Genomic DNA, 15,693 nt, shown 5'->3' on the forward strand with positions numbered 1-15,693 from the left:
ATGTTAGCAAAGGGATTTGAACTTATAGTATATTGCATTCTCATTATTCATTTTTAGTTTCCATGATCACTAAATAAATTGGACATTTTTTATGGGTTTTCGGTGTATCCTTTCCCTTTTTGACATTACTTTTACTTTAATTAAGACATGATTTCAGAACATATAGAACATTCACATCCTTTTTAATGGCTATGTAGTTAACCCTCTGTATGGATATGCTATAATTAATTTAATCATGCTTCCATAGGTTGACATATGTTTCTAGTTTTTGATATTTCAAGCAATGTTGAAAGGCTTTTTGTTCTGAGTAATGCTTAGCAAATATTTCCCCTTTCCAATATTAAAAAATTTTTCTCCTATAGTTTCTTCCAGCATGTAGATTTAATTGCATATTTATATATTTAGAACTTACGTTGTGCATACTTAAAATAGAGCTCTAACTTTATTTTATTCCACATAGCCAATTATTCCCACCTAATTTATTGAATAATTCATCATTTCCTTACTGTTTGTTGTGTCTATATTTGCATATACACCGGATCTTTTAATAGTCTCTCTCTTCTTGTTCACTAATCTATTTGTCTATTCTTTATACCTCTTTAATCACAGAAGCTTTATATACATTTAAAAATCTGATATGGAGAGTCTTGATGCACAAGTCTTCTGTTTCAAAATGTATTGCCTAGATCCATTAATGAATGCCAAAATTAGTAAGCAAAAGTTTAAGCAGAAATAGAGTATCTGCATAGTCTCAAAGTATCTCACTTCCACAAATATGTAGTAAGGGGGAATAGCAAATTTACAGTGAAGAATCTTGACAAATAGCACTTAACCAAGTGATCAGGGTTAACATTATCAGTAATACATGTAAACATCACCTCCGTCTGATACAATGCAATGAGAAGGGCTAGGTATCCTTCCCAGGAATGCATATCCTGAATCTAATCATGAAAAATCATCAGACCAACCCCAAATCGTGGAACATTCTAAAAAATAACTGACCAGGACTCTCCAAAAGTGTCAAGGGTGCAACGGAAAAGAAAAGACTGGGGAATTGTCACATAGTGGAGGAGACTAAGGGGATATGACAATTAAAAACAGTGTGGGATCCTGAAACAGCATGAGTACATTAGCTGAAAAACTGGTGAAATCAGAGAATCTGCTCCATACCTCTCTCCTAGTTTCTAGTGGTAACCGGCAATGCTTCACGTTCCTTGGCCTGCAGAGACATCACTCCAACGTCTTCCTCCATCTTCACAACGTGCTCTTCTTCTCGAGTGTCTGCGTGTTCTTCTCTGTTTCTTATAGGCACTTTCACTGGATTTAGGGCCCACCTTGATCTAGTATAATCTCATCCACAATCTTGCTTTCACTGCATCTTTGAAGATCCTATTTCCAGATAGGGTCACATTCTGAAGTTCTGAGTGGACACGTTTTTTAGTTTTTATTGGGAGGGACACTATAAAACCTATAACACAGGGGTTTTATTTCCTTGACCACAGCAGTCTCAATGCCAAGGAGACTATCTGGCATGGGTTAAGTGTTTGCTAAATGTTGAACAAATTGAACTCCCTTTATTCAGAAATTAATTAGAGCTGAGTGGTGACAGTTCCCTTTACATGACATTCAGTCTATATCTCCTTATAAGGCCTGCACTCATTCATGCCATCTGCTGAGCCTTATAGGTGTATAGATTTAGAACCCCTGTTCATCAGGTTTATAGCACTGCCCACTTTTTCTCCCACTGAAATGGGAAGAAAGGATGAGGGAAAGTGGAGAGGGGAGAAATACCCTGGGGAACTCAGGAATGGCAATGCAAACCATAGCCAGCCAGGATTGGGATTCTGGTTTTGTCACTAACTTAATTTGAGTCCCAACTGACTCAGTTTCTTCATCTGTAAAGTGGGAGTATAATAGTGCCTGTCACTTTGTTGTGAGGACTAATGAAATTGATTCTCATACAGTGCATAATCAAAAACTACAGAGCAAACTGCTAGAAAATGATTAGCCAGCATCCAAATACCTTGGTGCCCAAAGTTAACCCAATCTCCAGGAATACAATAGGAATCAGAAAGAATAGGAAACCTACAACCACGTCTTTTCAACCTTCCAGTTAGAAGAGCCAAATTATTTCTTATTAGACTTTGAGACAATCTCACACACTCAAACCAACATTTACATTTCTAAATGAGAACCACACCAGCCTGCTTCCTTATAATAACTTCCAGATGAGAGATTGTCTTTTTAAGCTAAACATTTAATCATATTACAATCATATTTTAATTACTCTAGGGAAAGGATAAAGAAACCAGAGAGTGAATCTCTTGGATAATGTATTTGTAGCTCCACCTTGAAATTTTTTCCTACTAGGTTTCCAGCATCTCATTTTCTTTTCCCTCTTACTCCCACTTCGTCATTTATTAGCCTTAGAATCAATGTGGTAGAGGCTGAAAGGAAGAAGAAGAGAATGATATTTAAATACCAGAACTTTCTCTTAAACAGTTTGCTAACGTTTTTCATCTGATGCTATAAAATGTATATTATTACTCTCATTTTATAAATGAATAAACTAAGACTTCAAGATAAGTTGAGAATTAGCTTGCCCAAAGTTATCCAAATGTTATGTGATGGAGCTATTTGATACAGTCAGTTTAACTTCAAAGTCTGCAATATTTATTATACAACACAATGTCCAGCAGTTAAAATATAGTGTTATAAATGCAATTACACACAGAGAGACATGCATACACCACCCCCTCCACACACACAACTCAGCATGCATTTTTGCCCCACTACTTTGGCCCATTTAAATACAACCTCTGTTATTAAAATGACTTTAACAAATTGCCCTGTATTTTAATAAAGATAAGAAATTACAGGAAAGGTTAGGAGACTTGCTAGCTTTGGTAATATTCATTTTGCAAAGAAGACAAGGCTCATTTGGGATTAGCATTTTTTCTCAAGGCAAAACTGCTATGCCTCATGGTCCAAAAACCTTATCATATAAGCAGATTAATTTTAATAGGGCACTTTGGCTCATATTGTTATTTTTATGTAACTATGTTTTGAATCACCACTTTAAAAGCAAACAGTCTAATTTTCTTTTCCTTAAGCTTCTTTTTCATTTTCTCCATTCTGTAAACAAATGAGCTAGTATTGAATACTTGAGGGAATCGGAAAGAATAGGAAACCTAGAACCATGCCTTTTCAGACTTCTAATAAGAAAAAACAAATTCTGTGACCAAAAATTGGCAAAAAATATAGCCAAAGACTTACAAGTGATGGGATAACTGTCTGTAATATATGTCTTGTGGAAAAGTTGTTTACATTCATTCTCTGAGGCCTGCCAAAGATCGCAAAATAAGGATCCTAAGTCTTACTGGGATTCAGAGTCTTTATTTATTCATATGTTTGTAGGAAATAAAAGTACACATTTAATGAAAATGTCTCTTTCCAACAATAAACTGGGCTGCCTTGGGAAGTTTCCAAGTCCTGCTGTTGAAGATGACTGGGTCAGTTGGTTGAAAATGACCTGAAAGTGAAGCAAATACCCTTTAAAGTCATTCAAGGCCTCTCTGAGGTTTCTTCCAGTACCAAGGTTCTTCAATTCACACATCGATGGGCGTGTAGTCATCTATGCCAGATGGTGTTCTATCACTTCACTTTCAACATCAGCCAATTGACCCTAGTGACTTGAGCCTCTCCACTGTCAACTCTCTAGATCGGGACCCTGCAGGCCATGGATCAAATCTAGACACCCACAAGTTTTAGTACTGCCTATCAACTAAGAGTGGTTTTTAACATTTTCAAATGGTCAGAAAAATTCAAAAGAGGAATGGTGTTTCATGACATGTAAAAATTATATGAAATTCAATATCCAGTATCCAGAAAGTGTTATTGGAACACTCCAACATTCATTTGTTCATGTATTGCCGATGGCCACTTTTATGTTACAGCAGAAGAGTTGAATAGTTGTGACAGGTACCATATATCTGCAAAGCTGAAAATATTTGTTTTCTGGGTCTTTACAAAAAATGTTTACTGATCCCTGCTTTAAAACATAAACCTATAAAGGCAGGCATTGTGGTCTTTGCTGTCTGTCTTTGAAGCTTTACTGTTCAGCACATAGTGGCTTCAATGTTGTGGTTGTTGAATGAATAAGTGAATCAAAGATGATCGTGTTCAAAATTTATAAAAAGTAGTTAAATCTGACTATAAACAGTTTCATCTTCTAGAGAGACCACCAAAAGCTTCTATCCTTCTTTCTAAACAAGCAGAGGTACATTGTATGCAAAAAGGAGATGCAACCAGAGATAATATTGAAGTATCGTGTACCTGTACAGCATAATGCCATGCTTCTATTCTGATTGGCCTGGGCTGTACCTCAGCAGTCATTAGCAATTTTGGAAATCACCCTGGACACACTACAGGTTATTATCTTAATAACTTACGACTTATTCAGACCCTGCTGAATTCCCAAAATTCCTTCAGAAACTTTGTCTTTTCTTGCCTTAATCAGTTGGCGAATTTAATTCTCTCTGGAGGAATAATTGGAGGGAATTATTCTTTCCTTTCAACACAGAGAGAAAGCCAGCTCAGCAATCCAATGACACTTGCTGCAGGTTAGATGAATGTCAACACCTCCTCCTCCCTCCACACAAAAAGAACATTAATACATGAAGTCACATTTAACAAAAATCTTGCAAACATTTCAGCAGCAACGTTTTTGGAAACCCATTTTAGAATATTAAAGTGTGTTAAAGATGCTTACACTAATTCTCATCTCCCCTCCCAGCTTTTTTAAACTGTTAGCCACATAGTACTAATTATCCAGCTGGCATTGTTGCAACAGAAGTTTTCCAAGTTGCCTCCCCAATTTGAAGCTGTCAGGAGAAGTGCTGAAGACTTGCATTTACTCCTACAGCTTGGTGCTCTAATTAAAGCAATAAATACAGTTCCCTTCAAGGGAGAAGTAGGCAGGGAGGAAAGATCTCTTCCAATCCATTGGTCTCACAATGTAGTTTGTAGGATTTAAATTCCAATTTACATAAGACCACGAAAGAACCTTTACACAGAGACAGCAGAAGAAAAAGGCAGCTACTGGGTAGAGGCAGAAGGGAGGCTAGCTCCAATCCCAAGGCCAGAGTAGATAGGAGATGGGATGTCCTCTGAAGGGCAAGGACAGCTGTCTCATGAGTTTTCTTATCGCTCATTGGTTAGAACCAGCCTGATATGGTTTAGAATTACAGACATCCCAAAGATCATTTGGGTCACAATTAGTATATGGAATGAAGCACACAATTTTGTTTATGTGTTTGTTTGATATTTGCTTTATTTTTATTTGCAGAAGAAAAAATGGTGAGTTAAAGTTCTTGTCACATTATTGCCTGATCCTTTTAAATAATTTTAGACATGGAGAACATTAGAAAGAAGAAAACACCTTTGTCACCTTAAATCTTCCACCAAGAAATATCCATTATTATTAGGGGACTATCATATCAAATATCATCTTTATATGCATAGAATAGTAAACGGATTCAAAAACTTATTTTAAAAAGATCATGCAGTGATTTTGCATAAAAGCATTTATTTTGACTTGATTTTCATAGAAGGGGGAGAAGATAATGACCTTATTTCTTGTTTTCCAAAAATATCCCTCTAAGACTGATGAAAAGCTCTTTAGAAGTTGAAATCATTATGTCTTTGATTTTTTTAGCAAATTTCTGTTTTGACCCTATCCATTGACTTTATCAAAGAAAAATCTCACAACTTCTCCTACCTCTTCTAACTGCATTTTTAAATTTTTGAACTAATTTTATTATGTTTATCATTATCTTTATTATATTTTGTCACATGAGTAATCTGTTCCATAAATATTATTTGCATAATTGGCTTATATTAGTTTTAGATTTAAAAAGATTCAGTACACACCACTAATACTTTTTTTATTATGGCTCCTTCAGTTCTCATTTAATTTTTTTTTTTTTTTTTTTTTTTTTTTGCTTTATGCTTTTAAAGCAGAACTTGTCACCAAGTGCATGTGTATATTTGGGATAAGAAGGGTTGTTTGGTGCTGAAATGCTTCATGTCTGAGTATATCTAATTGTTGTCTTATACTTGAAATACATACTGGCTCTATTCATTATTTTTAGATACACTCCTAGAACTTTATAGAAAGTTTTCAAAATTGAGTGCTTACCTGGGAAAGAGAAATGTCAATCTGATTTCCCTTTTCTGGCTCCTGTAGGCATTTGAGTTTGTGACACCTGACTCTGGTCCAGCTCCTTCTTTAGACCAAAAAAAAAAAAAAAAAGCCAACTAATTTTAAATACAGATTCTCACTAGAAGTATATAAAAACACTTAATCTTTGCCATTCTGATAAAGAAAGAAAATTATATGACACTGCTGCTTTAACATGCATATCTTTGATTTTTAGGATGGGTTGAATTTTTTTAGTAGATTACTTGATTACTATCTATATTGGTTTTTATAAAACTTAGCAGAGGCCCATCTGGTCATTCACACATAGATCATACATGTACATTAACATAATAATAATGTAACTGGATCAGTTTAATGAATCAACTGTATGGAGGTCAGCATACCATGTTAACCTGATTAGATCATTCTGAACCCAGCAGAGTAATATGATTTTTGCTAGTAGCAAAATATATAGAATAATGAAACTTTATAACAAGACTACTGCAGGGTATTCTAATAATACAATGGTTTATAAACACTTTCAGCAGCGAAATTCTGTTGGTTTTTTTTTTTCTTTTTTATTTGAGACAGAGTCTTGCTCTGTCACCCAGCTGGAGTGCAATGGTGTGATCTGAGCTCACCACAACCTCTGCCTCCCTGGTTCCAGTGATTCTCCTGCCTTAGCCTCCCAAGTAGCTGGGACTACAGGCACACGCCACCATGCCCGGTTAAATTTTGTATTTTTGGTAGAGTTGGGGTGTGAAATTCTTTTTAAAAAACTCGTACACCAAAACCTAGTAAGTAAAACAGATAAGGTATATGTGCTGTAAAGAAAATGAAATAGGGCAGGGGAAGAATATAATTCAGCCTGGTTTTTCTCTTTCTGACTCTTAGGTAACTCAAAGAACCACAAGACGCTGCAACTCACAATTTGAAGATGGTGCCATAATTTTATACCCTGAACCTGTTCTTTGCTCGGGACACAGAACAAGGATAGATACATCATTCAGAGCCTGTTTTCTGACCACAGGAGAATGTACCAACAAATTGAAAACAAACAGATCACCAGAAAATTTCTACTCTTTAAAAAATAGTCAGTATACTTCCAAATAATCCACATCAAAAGAGAATTAACAAAAAATGATACAAAGAATTTGAGCTAATTAATGATGAATGTACTGCTATTAGACAATATGAAGTAAAGCTAAAGCTATTAATGATAAAATTTATAGGCTTAAAGTGAATATATTAGAAAATATGAAAGTATCCAATCTAAAAATTTTGAAAAAAAAAAAAAAACCCAAGAAAGTGAGGAAAAAAAAACAGAAATCTTAATGTGAACAAATTGATAAAATAGAAGACAAATTTATTAATATAAAAATTAAACAATAAAATGGTTCTTAGAACAAAACAGGCTAATAAAGTTAATGGACTCAGCTAAAAAAGCTGATCAAAAATAGAGAAGGGGAAAACCCCTTAATATCAGACATTAAAATGAAGTCATCGCCACAGATACATGTTGCAGATATTACTAGATAATAAAAGGATATTAACAACTTTATATAGGTAAACTTGAGAATTTCAGTGAAATTGACACCTTTCTAGAAATCCCCAAAACTGAAATGAGAAGAAATAAATATTAATAATTTCATATATGTTAATTAAATTGATCTACAATTTAAATTCTTTCTATTAAATAATCTCACAGACTAGAAGGCTTTCCCAGTGATTTCTCCCTGACATTTAAGGAAGAAACACCACCAATTTCTCACACACTCTTCCAGAGATTAGGGGAGGAAATGTTTAGGATTGGGGAGGGGAATATTCTCATCTCAAGTTATCAGGTCAGCGTAACTTGGTATTAAAATTTGACAAGGACATTACAAAAAAAGGCAATTTAAAAGACAACAGACTAATGAACATAGATGCAAAAATTTTAAAAATTAGTCTAAATATTAACAAGTAGAATTCAGTGGTATATAAAAGGATAATATAACCAAATGAGAGTTTGTTCTAAGAATGCAAGTCTATCAGGTGTATATTGAGACACTAATATTGTATAACAAACTACTCTTAATCTCAATGGTTCAAAGCCATAACCATTTGTTTCACCTTCAAGTCTGTAGGTGGGCTTTCTAGTTTTCTGGACTTGCCTGGCTTCTTCAAATGTCTAAAGACAGCTGAGGGGAGTGTAGATTGGCTTTAAAAAAGAAAGACTGGAGAAACTATTTGGAAGTATCCACTAATGCTGAACACATGCATATCCTACAAACCAGCAATTCTACACCTAAGAAATGCATACATATTCTCTCAAAAAATCTGCAAGATTGATCATTCATAGCTGTGTTATTTGTAATAGCTACAACATAAAAACTATCAAAATATCCATCTAGAGTAGGATTAATACATTATGGTATATTGAGAGAAGAGAATTCTATTTAACAATAAAATAGTTGCTACAAGCAACTGCTATGGTCTAAACGTTTGCATCTCTGCAAAAGTCACATGTTGTAAACCTAACCTCAGAGGTGATAATAATAGGAAATGAGAACTTAAAAAGGTGATTAAGACAGGAAGCTTCTACCCTCATAAATAGGATTAGTGCCCTTATAAAAGAAGCCCCAGAGATCTACGTTCTCCCTTCCACCTTATGTGGACATAGCTAGAAGGTGTCATCTATGAACCAGAAATGAAGCCTCACCAGCCACTGAATATGCTGGTGCCCTGATATTGGGCTCCTCAGCCTCTAGAACTGTGAGGAGTAAATTTCTGTTTCTTATAAGCCATTGAGTTTATGGTATTTTGTTATAGTAGCCCGAAAGGACTAAGACACAACAAAACCTATTATTAAACAAACTAAACCAGACGCCCCCCCAAAAAAGTATCACATTATTTATATTAAATGTAAAAATATGAAAACCCACTCCATGGATTTAGAAGTCACGTTAGTGACCCCACCCCCGCACCCCCACCGGGAAAACTGTGACTGGAAGGAAATGCAAGGAAGACTTGGGAGTTGCGATAATCCTGTTTCTTCATCTGGGGCCAGGTTACTTGGACATGTTCAAGGTGTGAAATTTTGAGTTATGCACTGAAGTGTGCCTTTCGGTGACTATGTTGTGCCTCAATTTTTAAAAGGTAATTTTATGATTCAAGATATATAGAAAACACAGAATATGTAAATATAAAATATAGAAAGCATAGAAAAGTCATACAGTGAAGAAAAAAATGCCATTAGGGATTGAATGACAGATCACTGAGTGAGGTGATACACCTCACTCCTACATATAAAAAATATATATCATATATTATGTATATATACTTACATATGTGCATATATATTTCTGGGTGAATATACATATTCATACATATACATACATGTACAACATATATACATACCTATGTATGTTTTACACATAACACGCCATATGTAATATACATATACATATATAACATGTATATGTTAAGTATTTGGGTCCAGAATATACCAAGAAAAGATAAATACAGACAACCCTTCCCTCAAATAAACCAAAGACTTGAACAGCCCTTACAAAAGATGAGGAAATTCAAATTCCAATAAACAGAATTTTTAAAGATATTCAGCTTCATTCATCACCAGAAAAATATGTATTGCAACTACCAAGAGCCTATACTCCACATAAAGAACGGCTATAATGAAAATTATTGTCAATATCAAAAGATAGCATTGTTGTGGAGCAATAGGACGGCTTATGCATTGCTGGTAGAAGTAGAGATTGGTGTAAAATTTTGAAACAATGTGTAGTACTAGGAATACTGTGCAGCACTGTGCAGACTCTAGGACCAGCAATTCCACTTGTAGCTATATGTCAAACCAAAATGTTCTGTTTGCATAGGTTCTCCAACATGTATGGGAATGTTCATAGGAAAACTATTCGTAGTAGCCAAGAACTGAGAAGAAAAAGTCTATTAATAGTAGAAGAAATAATCTATGGTATATCCTAATAATAAAATATAGAATTAGGAGAAGGAACAAACTATGGCCTTACAAAAAAACACAGAAACCTTTAAGTAGCATGATATTGAGGAATATAATGTATTTTGCACTATTCCATTTATTTGAAGTTCAGAAAACAGACACAACTAAGTAGTGTTGGCAGTGTAGATAGATAGTGGTTAAGTTTGTGGGAAGGTTTGTTGAGGGGGAGCATGATGGGGCCTCTAGGGTGCTGGCTACGAAGGTGTGTTCTTAATGCTGTACACCTATGCTGTGTGCAATTTCCTGCACATAGCTTATGTTTCAACAGGTTTTTTAAAGTAAATACTTGTATAGGACAGAAAACCACCATAAGCGAAATTAAAAGATAAGCCACGAACTGAAAGATAATATTAATACATATAATATATGTTAATGTTATGCTAGATGTATAACATATGTTATAATATGCAACATATATACGTTTTATATGTTAAAATATGTATATGTTATAAATTTATGTTATAATTTAAATATATGTTATGTTGAATATTAACATATGTGTTAATGTGTGTATAATAGACAACACATAGCATATAAATAAATGCTATATATAATAATATAACTATATGTTAATATTATATGTGTAATATATAACATATAACTATAAATATATTTATAACATGTTATAAATATGTAGGTAACATGTTTTATATAAATAACATATATGTTATACAAACTTATATATGTGTTATATACATATGTTTATATAAATAGATATGTTATATTTAAAATATAAATTCATATGTTAATATATTATAAACAAACCTATGACATATGAACATAACCAATAATGGAAAGACAACTATTCTTTTAAAAATGTGATAAATCTGTAAACAGTTACTTTGCAGGTGGTAATCAAAGGGACCAAAACATTAAAACATATTACACCTCCCCAGTTATCAGGGAAATGTAAATTAATACCAAAATGGGATACCTTTTTATATTTATCAGATTTGCATCAATCTGACAATGCCAGTAAATGCTGAATGAAGTGGTGGATCAATGAGAAGTTTCGTAAATTCTAGTGTCTTAGTCAGCCCAGGCTGTTATAATAAAATACTGCAGACTAGGTGACTTAAACCATAGACATTTATTTCTCAGCATTCTGGAGGCTGGGAAGTCCAAGACGAAGGTGCCAACAGATTCTGTTCTTGGTAAGGGCCCTCTTGCTGGCTGGCACACAGCTGCCATCTCTCCGTGTGCTCACATGATCTCTTCTCTGTGTTCATGCTGACAGAGAGAGCTCTCATTTCACTTCCTGTTCTTATAAGGACACCATAAAGCCTCCACCCTTGTGACCTAATCTAAACCTAATTACCTCCCAATGGTCCCACCTCCAGATACTATCACACTAGGGGTTGAGGCTTCAACACATGAGTTTGAGGAGGGCACAGATATTCAGCCCATAATGGCTGGTTGGAGAATAAATTGATACAATCACTTACAGGAGAAGATCTGCAGAGCTGTTTATTCAACAGTGTCACTCCTAGATGAATTCTCTAGAGAAATACTCAGACCTGGATAGAAGAAAACATAAAATGATATTAAATACACTAGGAATGAGTGATTAGAAATGACCAAAATATTCATCAATAGGAGAACATATAAATTAATTATTATACAGTAAAATCTCTCTAAAACACAATAAATGAGGTTCAAACATTCAGCCAGGTAAAATAAGGATTTTAGTTATGAGATGTTGCAATGCTTGGGTCCCACTATCTATGGTTTGGCAGTACCTGGTGAAGTTGTATGACCCAGCTTAAATATCAATGGGAGTGTTTCTTGGTCTTATATTTGGAATAAAATTCCAGGAGAGCGGTTACAGTACAAAGACTTTTCCAGTTCTTTGTCACCCCCTTTTGTTTCAGGGTTATGTTCAATGAAATTATGCTGAAAGGGTATTGGAGATAAGAAGACATGCTCTTGTCTTATTCTTCAAAGATAAATTCCATTGCACCTGAATTTCACACTTACTCCAAGATTTTAGTATACATTACTTCAACAGAATAATATATAACACGTAAAATGTATGAACTGGAGGTACAAATGTCAAAATGAAAATATCTCAAAAATATAAAGTTGAGTGAAAAAATAAATTGCAAAACAATATGTCAAGTCTGATAAAATTTGATTCAACCCAAATTCCAAAACTTGTAGGATTATACTGTATTACATTTTTTGATGTATAAGTGATATAAGTCAAAAACAATAATAGGATGACACACAGCAGCTTCAGGATTGTAGCTATCTCTGGAAGGCAGGGAGATGAGATCAAGATAGTACATACAGTGATTTTCAATTGTGGTTGTTCCATTTTACCTCTTCTAAAAAACTGGAAGCCAATATGGCAGAATATTAAGGTTTTTTGATTCAGATAGTAAATATATGTAGGTTTGTTATATCATTTCATTTAGTATGGTTAAAATATTTTGAAATTAAAAACGTAGTCAGAAAAAAAAATAAATCCATTGCTTTGACCCAATAAGTCCTTTCATCTTATGAAGAAAACTGAGACCCAAGGATGTATAGAGTTTTCCCACAGCCTGTATTTTATTTTCTGTCACTCTCTGAGAAGGGAGGTTTCCATTATTATTTGTGAGCCAAGTAACTAAAGTTTGGACATAATATATTGGATTATCCTCCTTTAAAAAGAAAAGACAGCTGAATGTAGTAGAATAAACTCTGCAGTGTGGTTGGCCTCCAGTATTGCCCAATAGCATCCAATTCGACGTGCTAGCTGAGAACTTGAGTGGGTCACCTTACAGACAACCTCCATAGTCCATTTCAGCTCCTCTGAAAGTTCTGTTAAAGAAATATTCTAAAAAGTCTTTACTCTCTGAAACTGTCTGTGAAGTGTTCTGAATTTCCTGGAGAAACGGTCTATGTATAGCACTGATAAGATTCTCAAAGTCATTCATGCCTCAGTAATGACTAAGATGACTATGTTAAACAAATTTTCATCACTCTACACATAATCAGACTTTTAAGAAAAAATAGTATCTAAGAGCTTTTTTGGCATCAATGGCCAGAGCTCCTTCCCCTTGGCCTAGTCCATTTTCATAAAATAACAATGCTTTTTCACATGAGTGATAGTTTGGATAGTAGAGAAGACTTTGGTTTCCAAATCTAGTCAATCATTAGAATCACCTGAGAGCTTTTAAAATAATTTCTCTAAGAAACCTGAATCAGCAGAGTGAGAGACAGTGGTTTGTATTAAAAAGCAACAACCCTCTGCTTCTGTAGCTGGGTTTTAGAATTGCTAAATTAGAACATGACGCTAGTCAGACCAGTTTGATCCAATAGGGTCAATGAATTTCATATGGAGAAAAATCTCTGACCAATGGTAACAAATTCTATCTTTAAAAGCTTTTCCACCATTAAGTGCTTTTTATATAGAGGAGAAAAACAAACAGAGGACTAAGTATAAAGTAAAAGTGGGTGAATCTAAGTCATTTTCTCCTACTGAGAAGAAAACTGAGACCTATGTGCCATAGAAAGTGTGTGACAGAATCATCATCCCATAAAAAGCCCAACAGGAGTTGGTTGGATCTTTGTAGATCTTTGCATAAATGCTAGGATGGGAATTAGCATGAAAAGTATAACTGCAGTTTTTAAACCTTATGCAAACTTTGTGAAACTGAAAAAGAATCTCCAAAAACGTATAATGTCTTGTAATACAAGTATCCTAACCCAATTTAACTGATAAACTAAAAATACAGAATGTTTAAGCAAAGTACATAGCATATCATATATATGCATTTTAAGAGCAGCTACCATTTATAGTTATTCCTTATACAAAAAGCAGTTTAATAACCTTTTAGGTGCTTGTATAATCTTTTGAAAATCAACACTCCTATGAAATAAAATCTATTAATTATCCCCTATTGTATAGATAAGGAAGCAAATTGATACATTACAGTGATGTAACTTGTTTAAGATTACCAACTAATTATTATCTATATAATTCCAGAGTAGGATTGCTTTGTGACTTTCATAAGCCCTAGGTACATTTGCTTTTGTGGGTGCCTTTCTCAATGAAAGATACTAAAGGTTACACTTTATGACCAAATTGGTATAAAAATGAGTATAATTTAGGTCACATTATATTCAATTTTGAATGGTCTTTCTGCATGATTTGACATGATCATGAAGTCTTTCTTATTTAAACTGTTTATGTATAAACTAATAAATATAAACTTTAGTTAATATAAACCAAAATCCACTGTAATATGTCAAATTATATTGATAATTTTTTTGAATACAAAACCAGTCTTTGTATTCCTGGAATAAACTCTTCTTGGTTATGGTATACTTTTATATGGATGAATTCAATTTGCTAAAATTTTTTTAATTCTTGAATCTCCGATAATGAGAAATATTGGTCTATAGTTTTGTGTTTTTGGCATTGATCTATGTCTATGTTTGATCTTAGTGTTAGGGTAATGTTCGACTTATAAAATGAACTGAATCTTTCCTCTCCTTTTAATATTTGGAAGATACTGTGTAGAATTAGTGCTATTCTTTATTTCTATTTATTTATTTAATTTTGAGACAAGAGTTTCGCTCTCTTTGCCCAGGCTGGAGTATAATGGCAAGATCCGAGCTCACTGCAACCTCCACCTCCTGAGTTCAAGCAATTCTCTTGCCTCAGCCTCCTGAGTAGCTGGGAGTACAGGTGCCCGCCACCACCCCCAGCTATTTTTTGTATTTTTAGTAGAGATGGGGTTTCACCATGTTGGCCAGGCTGGTTTTGAACTCCTGACCTCAGGTGATCTACCCAGCTCGGCCTCCCAAAGTGCTAGAATTACAGGCGTAAGCCACCGCACCCGACCCTAGTGCTATTTTTCAAATGTTTGGTAGAATTTGTCAGTAAAACCATCTGGAGCTAGAGATTTCCTTTTCAGCCATCTAATATGTATTTATTTTAGCTACTGTACTTTTTAGCTGCAGAATTTCTATTTTGGCTCTTTTTTTAATACTTTCCAAACCTCTCTTAAGATCTTTGCTTATTCATTTACTTTTTCATCTTTTCCTATACATCCTAAAACATTATTATAATAATATGTGTAACTCCTTGTCTGCTTGTTGCAACATCTAGTTACTCTGTGTTTTTGTTAAATTATTTTTTGATGATAGATATTATCTTCTTCACATCTCATAATATTTTCCTGTATTAAATTGTGCATACAATTACAATGGAGACTGAGTTATACCACTTTTTGTTTGATTTATTCCAGTAAGTATGAACTCTTTTCTATGTGTGATACCTAAATTGAGAGAGTGATCATTTACATTTTATTATGAGATAAGTTAATTTGGGATTGGACCCCAGCATTAAAAAGTCAAATACATTTCTGGTTAGCATGATTCCCAACTTCCAGCTCTGTGGCTGTAGGCACTGATGATTCTGGGTTTGCGTCTCATTATCAGTGTTTGATCCTGAAGCCAGTAAGGGGTTGGGCCACAGTTA

The 15,693-nt window shown here is 34.2% G+C and overlaps 1 protein-coding gene across 1 annotated transcript in view; it reads right to left on the minus strand.

Moving 5' to 3' along the window:
- Positions 1-3,397: 3,397 nt before the first annotated feature.
- The window catches only part of PCTP (phosphatidylcholine transfer protein), a 132,400-nt gene continuing 120,104 nt past the window's right edge, over positions 3,398-15,693 (minus strand). Inside the window, exons 8-10 of the mRNA XM_030923573.1 lie at positions 11,666-11,737; positions 6,200-6,287; positions 3,398-3,532 (exon numbers count right to left, since the gene is read on the minus strand). The gene's annotated coding sequence lies outside the window, so the exon portion shown is untranslated. The remainder of the gene's footprint in view (positions 3,533-6,199; positions 6,288-11,665; positions 11,738-15,693) is intronic.

The sequence above is a fragment of the Rhinopithecus roxellana genome, chromosome 19, assembly GCF_007565055.1.
Source record: "Rhinopithecus roxellana isolate Shanxi Qingling chromosome 19, ASM756505v1, whole genome shotgun sequence".
In the NCBI taxonomy this organism is placed as follows: domain Eukaryota; kingdom Metazoa; phylum Chordata; class Mammalia; order Primates; family Cercopithecidae; genus Rhinopithecus; species Rhinopithecus roxellana.